The sequence below is a fragment of the Lasioglossum baleicum genome, chromosome 3, assembly GCF_051020765.1.
Source record: "Lasioglossum baleicum chromosome 3, iyLasBale1, whole genome shotgun sequence".
NCBI lineage: Eukaryota > Metazoa > Arthropoda > Insecta > Hymenoptera > Halictidae > Lasioglossum > Lasioglossum baleicum.
The window spans coordinates 5,066,632-5,078,849 of record NC_134931.1 but is presented as its reverse complement, the minus strand read 5'-3'; the positions used below and the strand labels follow the sequence as shown (position 1 = coordinate 5,078,849).

Genomic DNA, 12,218 nt, shown 5'->3' with positions numbered 1-12,218 from the left:
TGTGTTTGCAGTACTTGATCGACAACACCTTTACAGATCAATTGGTTAAGGACAGAGCAACGCGAGACTGATTCTTAACAAACAACTGACAAAGGATTTCGTTCGGTTAAATAAGGAATTTCGTTACATTAAATAGATCCGATCATGTTTCTCGCATTACCAAGAAACTCTCGAACTTTAATGGAACCTACAAATGGGATGAATCGCAGGCTTACGAAACCGATTTAACTTCGTTTCGCGAATTACCACGGACGCGCGGCGAAACCTTTGTTAAAGGAGATCTGTAAGCAACCCGGAAAAGCAATAGAAATTTTAGCTCCGTTGTGGACCGGGATCACGTCTTGGGTTAAATGCTTCTTATTACTGTGGGCGATCGCTATTTCAGTTAGACGAACCAGTATAGGAAAGGTGCCAAATGCATAATGATCACTGTACAAAAACGAGTCGAGTCGAGGACTGCGGGCACGTCAGGTTGTCCGCGACAAACATACAGGGTTTGTTCAATAAGTATCGGGACTGAAGTCATACAAAAGAATTTATTCAAAATATCTGTACATGGATTTAATGATCTTCAAAATATGACCCTTCTGAATCGATACACCGTTGCCAGCGCTTTACCCATTGTTTATACGCCTCCTGGAAATCGGTAACTGCAAGGCTGTGTAGGCATTCGGTCCAAGCCGCTCCGACGTCTTCCCGGCCATCTTTGAATTTTGTATGCCACTCAAAAAGCAGATTTGTTAAGTCTAACGCAAAATTTGATGGCACAACGCTGCTCGATTGTTCGCTGCATCTTGAATCTCGACGCGTGCATCAAACACGCTTCCAATTCTGTCGCGATCTTGCGCTCAAAGGCTCGGAAACAAATGGACTTGTCATCCTAGCATACCTGACATCACCCCCCATCAATTTAGCCCCTTGAAACCGCCTTCCACCCTTTGCCGCTGGATAGAAAAAATCAGTCCCAGTCCCGATACTTATTGGACAAACCCTGTACACCGGGCAAACGGTCCCCCGCCCCGCCCGTCTTCTACACGCGGTGCGTGCCGGTCACGCTGGTTATCCATTTTAAATATTATGTCGCCGAGGACACGGCAAAGAACGCGAACTAATTCCAGAATACTCAACGGCAAGAAAAACTCACATCGGTTTCTTTAGCGCCAGCGCTAGTCGCCGTCTATTATACATCCGCGTAGATCAAATAAATGTGCGTAGATTTGGAACAAGTCTTCCTTCGTATCCCGACTTCCTGTGTTCCCTCGAACACGATCGGCGAAACGCGAAAGTCTCGTCGTGTACAATCACCGAGAAATCTGACTCCACAAATTAATTTCTTATTATTTGTTATATATTGTCTCTATGATACGCTTTCCAAATTGAATTAAATAAATCAGATATGCCTAATGTGATTTTTTTTTTGAAACCAAAGGGAAAAACTTTTTGGATTAGGTATACAAACGAAAGTTCTTCCCGCCTCGGTTACTTGAAAATCTTTCAATTCCGAGACGCGTGTATCATCTCTGAAACAACTGTGAAATGTATTCACGCGGAAGGAATTACGTAAAAGAAGGAAATAACTTCGCTAAGAGGCATTCACGGAATTTACTTCTCTGTTGGAAGGAGGCCGTCGTAATTAATTGGCTCTTTTTCCCTTTGTCCACCATTCACGGAGCGTTATCCGGCGTTTTTGCGTGCCTTCATTTAAATGCAAATTAATTTACCTTCGCGGAACGAAACGGCTTCCTCGCTACCGACTGTTTCCAGACCACGGTTATTTTTCGTCGGTAAGATCTTGTCGGGCGTTCATCTTCCTCCTTGATTGTTCGCGAGCTATGCTCATAATTCATTCTCGAAGTTATAAAACGATTATGTTTTCATTTATTATGCCGTTTCGAATATGTGCTACGGACCGAACGCGAAAATAGGAAGGAATAATCATTCGATAGCTATAATAAATGTCACTGAATGTATAATCTTAATAATGAATTTATAAACTACAGTACAATTTCTACTGTCATCTAGAATTAGATAACAAAGTATCTCGTTGAAAATAATAATGAATGTTAATCGTAATTATAATTTAAAAAAAATAATAACAGAGAACTGAGAAGCTCTAAACAGATTATAGCTGAGTACAGTGCATGGAAGCTCGACATGTTTAATCCAATTATGCTTCATGAGCTACAGGGACTCACAATCAGAATGAGGAAGAATAATTTCGAGCAGCTCCTGCCCGGCCGAATGGCGAACTTCAGCGAATTTAGTGATTCCTGTTTTCAATTTCGAATCGACAGGAACCCAGGATTAATCTCGGTCGCTGATTCGAACCTCTGCGGTTATTCCGTGAACGGGGCTCGACGGCGTCGCAGCCAGTAGTTCATCTCCATTCTAATCGCGGCGATTGGCAATTTTACGGGCAGCCCGACAATTTGCAGGGAGAACTTCGGCGAAGCGTGAATTGTCGCATCTTCAAAGTAAATAAATCGAGTTGATTGCACGCGCGTACTCCGGCCCTCGGTTTTGCGGTCCTGTGGCGTACGCCACTGATTCAGCTGATACTAGACAGTTTATCAATTTCATAAATAGCTGGTACACTGTCATCGAGCTTGTCAAGGCCGGATTGTATTTGCGCTATTCATGTCGCGGTGGGGCTGACCGACAAGGAGTTTCTGCGATCATAAACTTCCCGGCGCCGTGCAACAGTAGAGGTGTTACTATCGATTATTTATCGACATCTTATCGATAATATCATTAAAATATCGATAAGGCAAATTAAAAGACTAACTCAACTTTTTCTTTTATCGCTGTTTATCGTTCTAGCTGGAATCTACAGTATGTTGAAATTTTTGACATTTGAAGCATTCATAGCCGACATCATATTCAAGCAACTCTGCCGACATTAAATGAGTTGAAATATACTTTAGCTCCTTCTGTTCGTGCATGTCAAGCGAAAATACAAAATAATGTAACACGGTGCAAATGCAAAACATTAATTTATACATGAATCAAAACGTATCACTTTACCACGCTGCAGAAACGAGGCCTCGGATTAATTCAATGCATGTTACTGTAATAAAAACTGTGTATATTAATGAATATGCAACGTTGGGAATTCATATAATGTATTCTTTTTCTTTCAAAATTTCTTCATAGTTAACAAACTCGGACATATAAACGAACTAAAATTGGAGGCACAGTATCGAGTTTGCTTCGGGAAATATATTAAAGGTAATGGTTGCTGGTCACGCGTATACTTCCCAACATACTTTAATCCAAAGACAGGGATCGTTAAAGTTAAAAGCGGAAGTTAAATGCCATAAATCACGTTCGCGACACATTTATGCTAGTCGCGCGCCCTCGGTTTGCCGCATTACGCTCGACTTCGCAACTTATAGAAATTTCATCATTCAACCCCGGCCCAAACTACTTCGTCGAAATCACTTCCGAGATAGTGCGCCGTAATAACGCGGCGGACATTTTCAGGTCGGGAAGTGTTGCACGGTTTTTTTTTCTTGTTCTCAACGATTCGTTCATTGAATCTTAAAAGGCCGCCGTAGATTCTGGCGACACGACGTCCCTGCACTGTGCAGCATTTCATTTCGACAACAGCTGCCTCTGATTACCAGCACCTAACTGTTACGGGCAACACCAAAAATGAATACAACGAAATTTGTAGGTTTTAAGGACACAGTCGTGATTAATGTCCTTTAAGCTTATGATGTCTGCCATCGAAATTTCCAAACGCGGAACAATCCATACAATCTATGACGGGGTCGAGTATATCGGCGTGAACCGCTGCTAATTCAATTACAAAACTTCATTATTTTCTCTTGTTTTTTATAAGACTTTCACCAAATTATGTAGTGCATTTTTCGTATTAAAATGACACTAATCACTATTTAGTGGTACAATGCATGCCTGGGAAACTGGTACTCCGATAGTCGATGACGTAGATCGGCTACCCTCCGACGCGCGGTCGGCGAGGTTACAAAAAATTTTTTGAATAGTAGAACTACAGAATCTAAGAAACAGCACTGACCCGACGGTTTTTCTTAGATCAAGGCTAAAGCCTAAAGTAATGCAATAAATTGTATTACATACGTATTTTACGCAGGTTTACAAATTCATTTAATTATCATTTTATTTATCATAGTTTGAACCACAATATAGAACAGCTTCTTCGAGAACACTGAGAGAAGGCGCAACCAACCCACAGTGATTTAGTGAGAAATAATCTAATACATACTATACTGCTCTCTCTTGACATCTTTCAATGATTTCATTGTTTTGTGTTTCGTCCACTGATCTTTACGGAAAGATGCATCAGTTCTGAAGTTTAGTTGTAATACATTGGAACGAATCATTCAGTCGTTAACGATCGAAGAGAATTACGCAGTTAAGTTTTAACGCATTGCATAATTCAGCTGCAGCTGTGGCGATAGTCGACATCGGATATGAACTATAACAAGACCGTCGTGCCATCGGACTTCCTGAAATGGAGAAACTTTGAAGACGCCAAAAACAATATCGTTTTGCGACTCTGCCAATGGCAACTACTATGTGTCTTACATTTAAAGTTTGTCTCCAGTCCAGTATACGTATTTTATGCGGAGGAGGTCACCCTCGGAATTCGAATTGTCATCGCCGATTCTTGTCTTCGCCTAATAACGCCTGTAACGTAGAAACTTGCCCTATAAAGAAACGTTGTTCATACACTTTAGCAAATAAATACTATTATGACGCTTCATTGTGAAACTCACTGATAGACAGATAAATTAAATGAATGAACTAGGATGAACTCGAAAGGGGCTTAAAAACGGACGAGTCTAGAACTGATAAGGGAAGGACCCCAAGTGTCCGACTTCGATTTTTATAATTTTTTGTGAGATGATGGTATATGGATCCCTAATTATGTATGCAAAATATTAGGTATAGTTACTCAATAGTTTTAAAGATATAAATAATGAAAGTTGCATACCTGTGAATCACGCAACCTGCTTTCACGGCTAATGGAACTTCGAAAACTGCAGCAAGGTATGAACTTTAATTGTTTGTATCTTTAAAAGTATTGAGTAACTACACCTAATATTTTGCATACATAATCGCATCGTACATGCAATCAAAACATAAAAAATGTCGACACCATGAACACATTATAAATGCTTGTTTATTGGATTTACACTTTTTATCTTGTATATCTTCGGGGAAGGCAACTTGATTCACGTTTAAAAATATTTCTATATTTTATTATGTATGAAACTTTAATTGTTTATATCTTTAAAACTATTGAGTAACTACACCTAATATTTTGCATACATAATTGGGGATCAATATACCATCATCTCACAAAAAATTATCAGAATCGAAGTCGAACACTTGGGGTCTTTCCCTTTTGAGGGGTCTCTTGGGAGAATTGGCCAGAAAACCCATTCCTACATCTCGCACGTTTCATGAAGCAAAGCAAGTGAAGCCTCGAACTCAATAACTCAAGCCCAAAAAATCACTGATTAAAAGCTAGAGACTTCGGACACTTCAAAGGGCTCAGGATCTAGGACTCGGCTACAAAATTGACCGAAACCAAGGATCCAATCCATCTGGAACCCAATAGTTTCTATTCAAGAATCTTCAGAGCCAAGGACACAAACTTGAAACCACAAGCCTAGTCTTGAGACTCTCAGACTTGCGGACTAAAACTAACGGTGCAATTGCGTCCAAGAATTCCCTAATATCCGACCAAACTATTGGGTGAACTTTCTCCGTCAATTTGTTATTTATTTATAAATAATGACGGTGAAAGGGAAAATATTCACGATCCTGTAATTAAAAGAAGCTATCTTCTTTTTATCTTTATACTAATGAGGACCCGACGCGCACGGCACAATAACGTACAGAAATAATGACTTACTTGCTTATATCCAATTTATTAGGTATTGTGTATTCGGAAATAATGGAAGTAAAAAGTGAAGAAAATCTACCACCCTGAAAATTCAAACAAGCTGTCCTCTCTTTATTTTTATACGAACCCTCATTGTTCTGCATTTATTAAATGCGACAGCGAGAAATTAATATCTAAAATTATTTGTTCATTATTATTATTTGATATTAATATATCCAAAAATTGTATTATTACTTCTATTGCATTTACTTTTTTGAAGGAATCGTGTAAACGTGCGAGTTGAAAGTTTTTAGCACGTTACCGAACGAAAATAGAATTCAGAGAGCCTTAACCAAAAACTATGAAACACAGGCGAATGAGAAACGAACTCCGGCCTCATTCTTCGAGAACGCTTTACGCTTTATAAGAAAAAAGTTAAGTGGATTTCAAAGGAGGATGGCAGTGTTGGCACAAAAGCAAGATTCCATAGCCGCGTAACGAATTCGCTACAGGAAAGCTTATATACCGCTAAACTAAGGGGCAAACGGGAAATAAATTAAGAACGTCCGACACAAGTTTCCTCGCGAAATGTCGAATATCTCTAGCCTGTTTCATAATCTCGTGCAGTCGTCTTGTGTTTCACTTGGCAAATGAAATATTCAGCACAGCTTTCCGAAAATTGCTCTTCTCTCGTCAACAATATAATCAATCTGTACTATACGATACCGATCCCTTACCATTCGATTATCAAAAAGTCTTATAATCTCTCTCGTAATTATTGAATTTAAATTGTCAAATGTTTCTTTCTATTCTCTTATCTATAATTAGAGAGAAATCATTGGAATGATTCAAGCGATTATTTTTCGAGTTTCTCCACGATGTTGTAGCTAAATTCCCTCGAAAGTTTCCAAATAATTCGACAAATAAGCGCGTCTTTACCGTTGCTCGCACAAAAGCCAGCAATCTCAATAGACTGGCAAATTATGCGGTGTCTCTTTCGTCGGTAATTCTCTGTTGAATGTTTACAATATTGTTTACATTATTAAATACGTTGTTATTTAGTCAATTACTATGAGGTATTATGTCAATTTCATACCCACAAAATGAACAATATCATATACAGTGAGGGACGAAAGTATTCGTACACCCTTTTTAAAACAGAATCACTGTTTCACAATTGTACCAAACGACCTGATTTTTTCTAATCAATTAGAAGCATTGGTTTACGAAATGATATGCAAAAAAGATTTTCCAAAGATTATAATTTACAAAGGTTACATGCAAAAATAAAAAAGGCATTTGTTAAAACTTTTTATTTGGGCCCTTAATGAAAATATAAAATATATGTTTTGTAGATCTATGTTAGTTATACTCGTGCTGAAAATTTCATCGAAATCGATTAACATACACACGACCTACAAACGGTTAAAAATTGTGAAAATCGTAGTTTTATACGACTTTTGATCAGTTTCTGCTTAAAATCTACAGAATCGTACATCTTTCGATGCGTGTTGTTTTTTCCTGCGTCAACCGATTTCGATGAAAATTTCAACACGAGTAAACTAACATAGATCTACAATTATAAAAAAGTTATTCTGTTTTAAAGGGTGTACGAATACTTTCGTCCCTCACTGTTCATAGAATGTAATTATTCTAGGTCGGTAGAAATGTTTAGTTTCCAAGTTAAAATAGCTCCGACTACAAAGAGTAAAAGGGTCCTGGCGAGTCAAAGGGTCGTTCCTTCGTTCAGCGTTTCACAGTCGAGATGTGTGTATCGCTTCTCGTTAAACACGCGAGAAGAGAGAGAGGCCCAGCAAGATTGCGCGGTAAAGTTGAAAAAATTCGACCGGTCCGAGTGTGATGAAAAACGAGAAATGGAAGGAGACAGAGAAGAGGAGGAAAGGCGTTATTGAAAATCCAAAAGAAGGAGAGTCACGTTTCCGGGGGAGGAAATGTGAAACGCTCGAAGCAACGGAACCGTAACGCGCATCCCACGAAATGAAGCCGCGGCAAGCGTCATCCTCGACGACGACGTTGTGCGGGCGAAACGAGAAAGACTCTCGAAGGAAACACACATATCCACCGAATCCGTCGAATTGTGATCTTGGTTTTGCCCACTTTCCGTCGCCCTTGGACCCACCCTTTTGGCAACAAGCGTTGATTGGATGGATGCGGGCCGCGCAACGTCTGCATCTTTCGATTGGCGAATTTGTCCGTGAGAAACCGTGCGAAGCAAGCCAGTCAATGCGGAAAACGTTCTAAACGCAATTTCTAGGACCTGTGGTCGCTAATGATTAGACTACAGATCTTTCTGCAATATAAACATTTTCTGTATTAATCGTAAGAAATAAGGGCCAGATATACATTTAATTCTTCCTTTAATAATTTTAACATGTTGGACATATATTAATACATGATTCTTCGATCATTTTAATTTTTCACCTGCATTAAATTGCAAAATAAATAAATATGATTTTATTAAAAATACACCGGTGTGCTGACTCTCATGCGACCCTCAGGTTGAAAATTCACCCATTTACTTTGTCTTTGGTACTGCGAAACGATTGGAATGTCACGTAATAAATGAAACAGAATTTTATGATTTGAAATATCGAGCAAAGTGGACGAATTATTATCCTAGTTTCTTTTGTGCAATTATTTTTGTAAATCAGTCGAAAATAGTGTAAATCATTCTTGAATTCTGATCAAACACACAGTCGAGTACTGAGTAACTGACAAAAATGTGAATTTCGTCCACGTTTTTGGACAAATCGATCGGGTTTGTCTCGATCCATTTTAATTGTCCGGCGAAATTAGATTCGCTAGTCTTTGCTTGCCGGGCAGGGTCAGACTTATCGATATCAAAGATTCGGACTAAATAGGATGAACGAACTTGTAGGGGATCGATGAGGAACCAGATCCGAGCAATCCGTCTCGCGACCTGGTCCTACATTCACGGGCACGGGAATACATTTTTCGAGATAATTTCCCGTCAGAATTCTCCGGGGACAGCCGTGCTCATCGGACGGTTGAAGATGGAGTCGAGATAAGCCGAGCAATATCGAGTTCAAATCCTATACTAGGTCCCGCGAGGCTCCGCCATCGCGTACCATGCGCTCGCCCCGATTTATTCGACGCTAGCTGACGAATATTTTATTAACCAATTAGAGGAATTTATGGGCGACGGATTCCACGGCGATAAGAGTCTGCCGAATTCCAGTGGGAGGATTTACTGGTGAGCTGAGAAACGTGCACCCACGAGACCTTTGCCAGCCGATCCGCATAGAATTTCATAATTTCCTAATAATCGTGAAATATTCTTTTCCTCCGCGGTCTAATGCCGTGCCATTCATTACGTTGACAGGATCCGAGGCATAACTAGTCGCCCTCCCACATACAGTTCCTTACAAGCTTTTCAAGAAAAGAGCATTCTTGCATACATACAGCTAACAAGCAGAAGTCACAGTGGTGGGTTCGTCGATTTTCATTAAACTTTTTCTGGTGATTTTGGAACAAAAATAAAAGCTGATCCATGTCCGAGGTATTTTTGACAATACTCATTATTTATCGAGATAATTAAAATTTAATTTTATGATGTTCACAGAAATTTCATTGATATAGTTCATTTCTGTAAGTTCTGTAAATCCTCTCCTTGTAAGATAATAAAAGATCAAGGTTTTTTTATACAGGTAAATTTTATTTCCAATATTTCGTCACGTTGATAAACGAGCTCCGTGATATTCACAGCAAAAAGATTAACTCGTCTCTTGTGTTAATAAATAATGGTAGAGTGAATCATTACTATTTAGGAATCACAAATAATTCCAACTGAGGTTGTAATCTTAAAGATGTATGAAGTCAAATGTGCAATATAAAGACTGATTTTGTTACTCCTCCATAGAGGAGAATGCGCTTTTACTATTAATTATTAGTACCCGGAACACAGTGCTGCACTGAACCAGCCAATCGTTGCTATTTCAGCTGCAAGATCCGCGAAATTCTACCGATCTTCCTTTGAGTTTGAACTATTTAACGTTACATGTACTGGCTGGCTTGAATTTTCGCAACTGAGTTTCGGACTCCGTTAAATACACAGAGATCTTTAATCGCACCGTGAATAACCGTGTTAGAACAACGGAATTTCTTGTGAACTGTATTCGGATGTGTTTTAAGGTTCGTTCTCACTTAACTGGAGAACTGCACTGTTGAGTTGCTGATATACTACAATGCCTGTTAACGTTAGCATACACGAACGACTTTTGGAAAAATGATCTGAACATTTCGATGACGTTGCATCTAGCTAGAGAATATCGGATTTCCGGTGTATCGCGTTCCTAGGCATTCAAGAAGCCAAACTGGCCGTAGATCAACGCTGTCCCGTGCTAGTCGAAACTCCAAGATAAACACTCCTGAAGAAACTTTTAATGAGTACGTAACAAAGTTACATAAAAGGAATAAAGAGCGAATGGAAAACTGTGTAAAGTTCGCGATTAAGACATCGCTCTGTTTGACTAAACTTTTATTTCTTCCGGCACGGATATCGCCGGCTGCTCATGAACGAATTGGAAACGGCAGTTACTTATCTTCGCTAGGATTTGTGAATTCCTTTAATGGCACGTTATCGAAATTTTAACCTAGATGAATGAACAATTATTAAGGACCCATTATGATTAATCGGGAAACTGCGGATGTGTATGCAATTTTTAATTTTTCTAAGCGAATGTTAGAAGTCGGAAACAAATATAATCTTATTTTTAGTGGTAGTAACCTTAATAGATCTAAAATAAATATAAATCGTATTAAATTCGGTGGAATTTTATATTCTAACATTTTTTGAAAATTTTCAGTGTCGGTGAAATAACTTCTTCTCTGAAATGTGAAGAAATTCGTGTGTATTATAGGCGTGTGGGAACCCGGGAATTCCCGAATCCCGGAGGCGGTCGGGTTTCTCGTGAATTTTTTCGGGATTTCTGATACTGTACAGAATTTATTAATATTGTTTTTGAATCTTTATCTATGCTACAAGAGTCTTGTATATAATTTCGTTCCTCGAAATATCGTATAAATCAGTTCAAATTCCTCTACAGACAACGTAAATTTCTGTCCACGTCCCATAACTTACCTACTTACCTACTCAACCTTAACTTACCTACTTTCGATAAAAATATGCATAAACATCCGCTGTCTAGTTATAAATTATCAAGTTAAATAAAACTTGATGTTTTATTTAGATAAATCTAACACTATGGTCATATTCAAGAAAACAAGACACGTTTTTAAATCCCAGCATTTTAAGAAATCCCGAACATTTTTTGAGAACCCGAACATTATCGGGAATACCCGAAACGCTCAAAATCCCGTCCCGATCCCGAAGATCGTTCCCGTTCCCGTCCCGCCCCGGTCCCGCACACCTCTAGTGTGCGTACCTAACAATAAATAAGACTTGACGAGTCACTTTATGATCATTAGACATCAGATCTTATGCATTTGTGGCAAAAATAAATAGTAATTTAAAATGCTAAAAACATTGGAAGAATTTGAAAATACTGTTATATAATTTTCAGCATATTAAACATATTAAAAAAGAAAATAAATTGCTATCCCATACCAGTTTGTTGCAATTCTGGTAGAGAATTTCTATTTTGCACAAAGATCAGTTGTCTAATATAATCAGATAAATGTTCACTGGATTATAATCAAATGCAACACGATGTTTTCGCGAAAATCTTTTTCGGACGAAGATAACAAAAACGAACAGGTTCCACTCTAGATAGTATCTTTCCGCTACACATTCGTCTGACGATTTTTGCGGATTTTCGCGAATTATCACGGTGATTATGCTGTTCATAATAAAAATAAGCTATACGAAATTCAAGAGACGCGAAGTGGGAATTCTCAAACGGATGGCGAAAAACCAAACACGATTTATTCGCGATAACGCCTCCTCTCTTTTATTTCTGTCCCCATCCGTTTATCGGAATTACTGTGCATATGGTTTTCGCAGATTTCGACGAGGATTAAGGTGTCCATCAACACCGTTGCGTTGCCTCGATCTATAAAAGCGAATGTGCGCATACACTCTGTCCAGTGAGTAATAATGGACGACGTGAAACACTTCGCTTATACAGCTCTCAGTTTGTATAGATAGGACTGGTATCGCGTCGACTGTATTTTAAAGCGAATAAACAACGCTGTGTAGACTGTCGTTCTGTATGCAATTTCCTTTTTCTGTAGATTATTCTATCAAAATAGGAATGGCAGCAAACGTTTGTTCCGCTAAACAAATGCTTCTCCGTGCTGCAAATAAAATCAAAATACTATTCAATTCTATGAATATATTCGT

General features: G+C 38.8%; 1 protein-coding gene across 8 annotated transcripts in view; it reads left to right on the top strand.

Moving 5' to 3' along the window:
* LOC143221995 (cubilin) overlaps positions 1–12,218 on the top strand; it is a 380,302-nt gene that overhangs the window by 197,113 nt on the left and 170,971 nt on the right. The window lies entirely within an intron of this gene.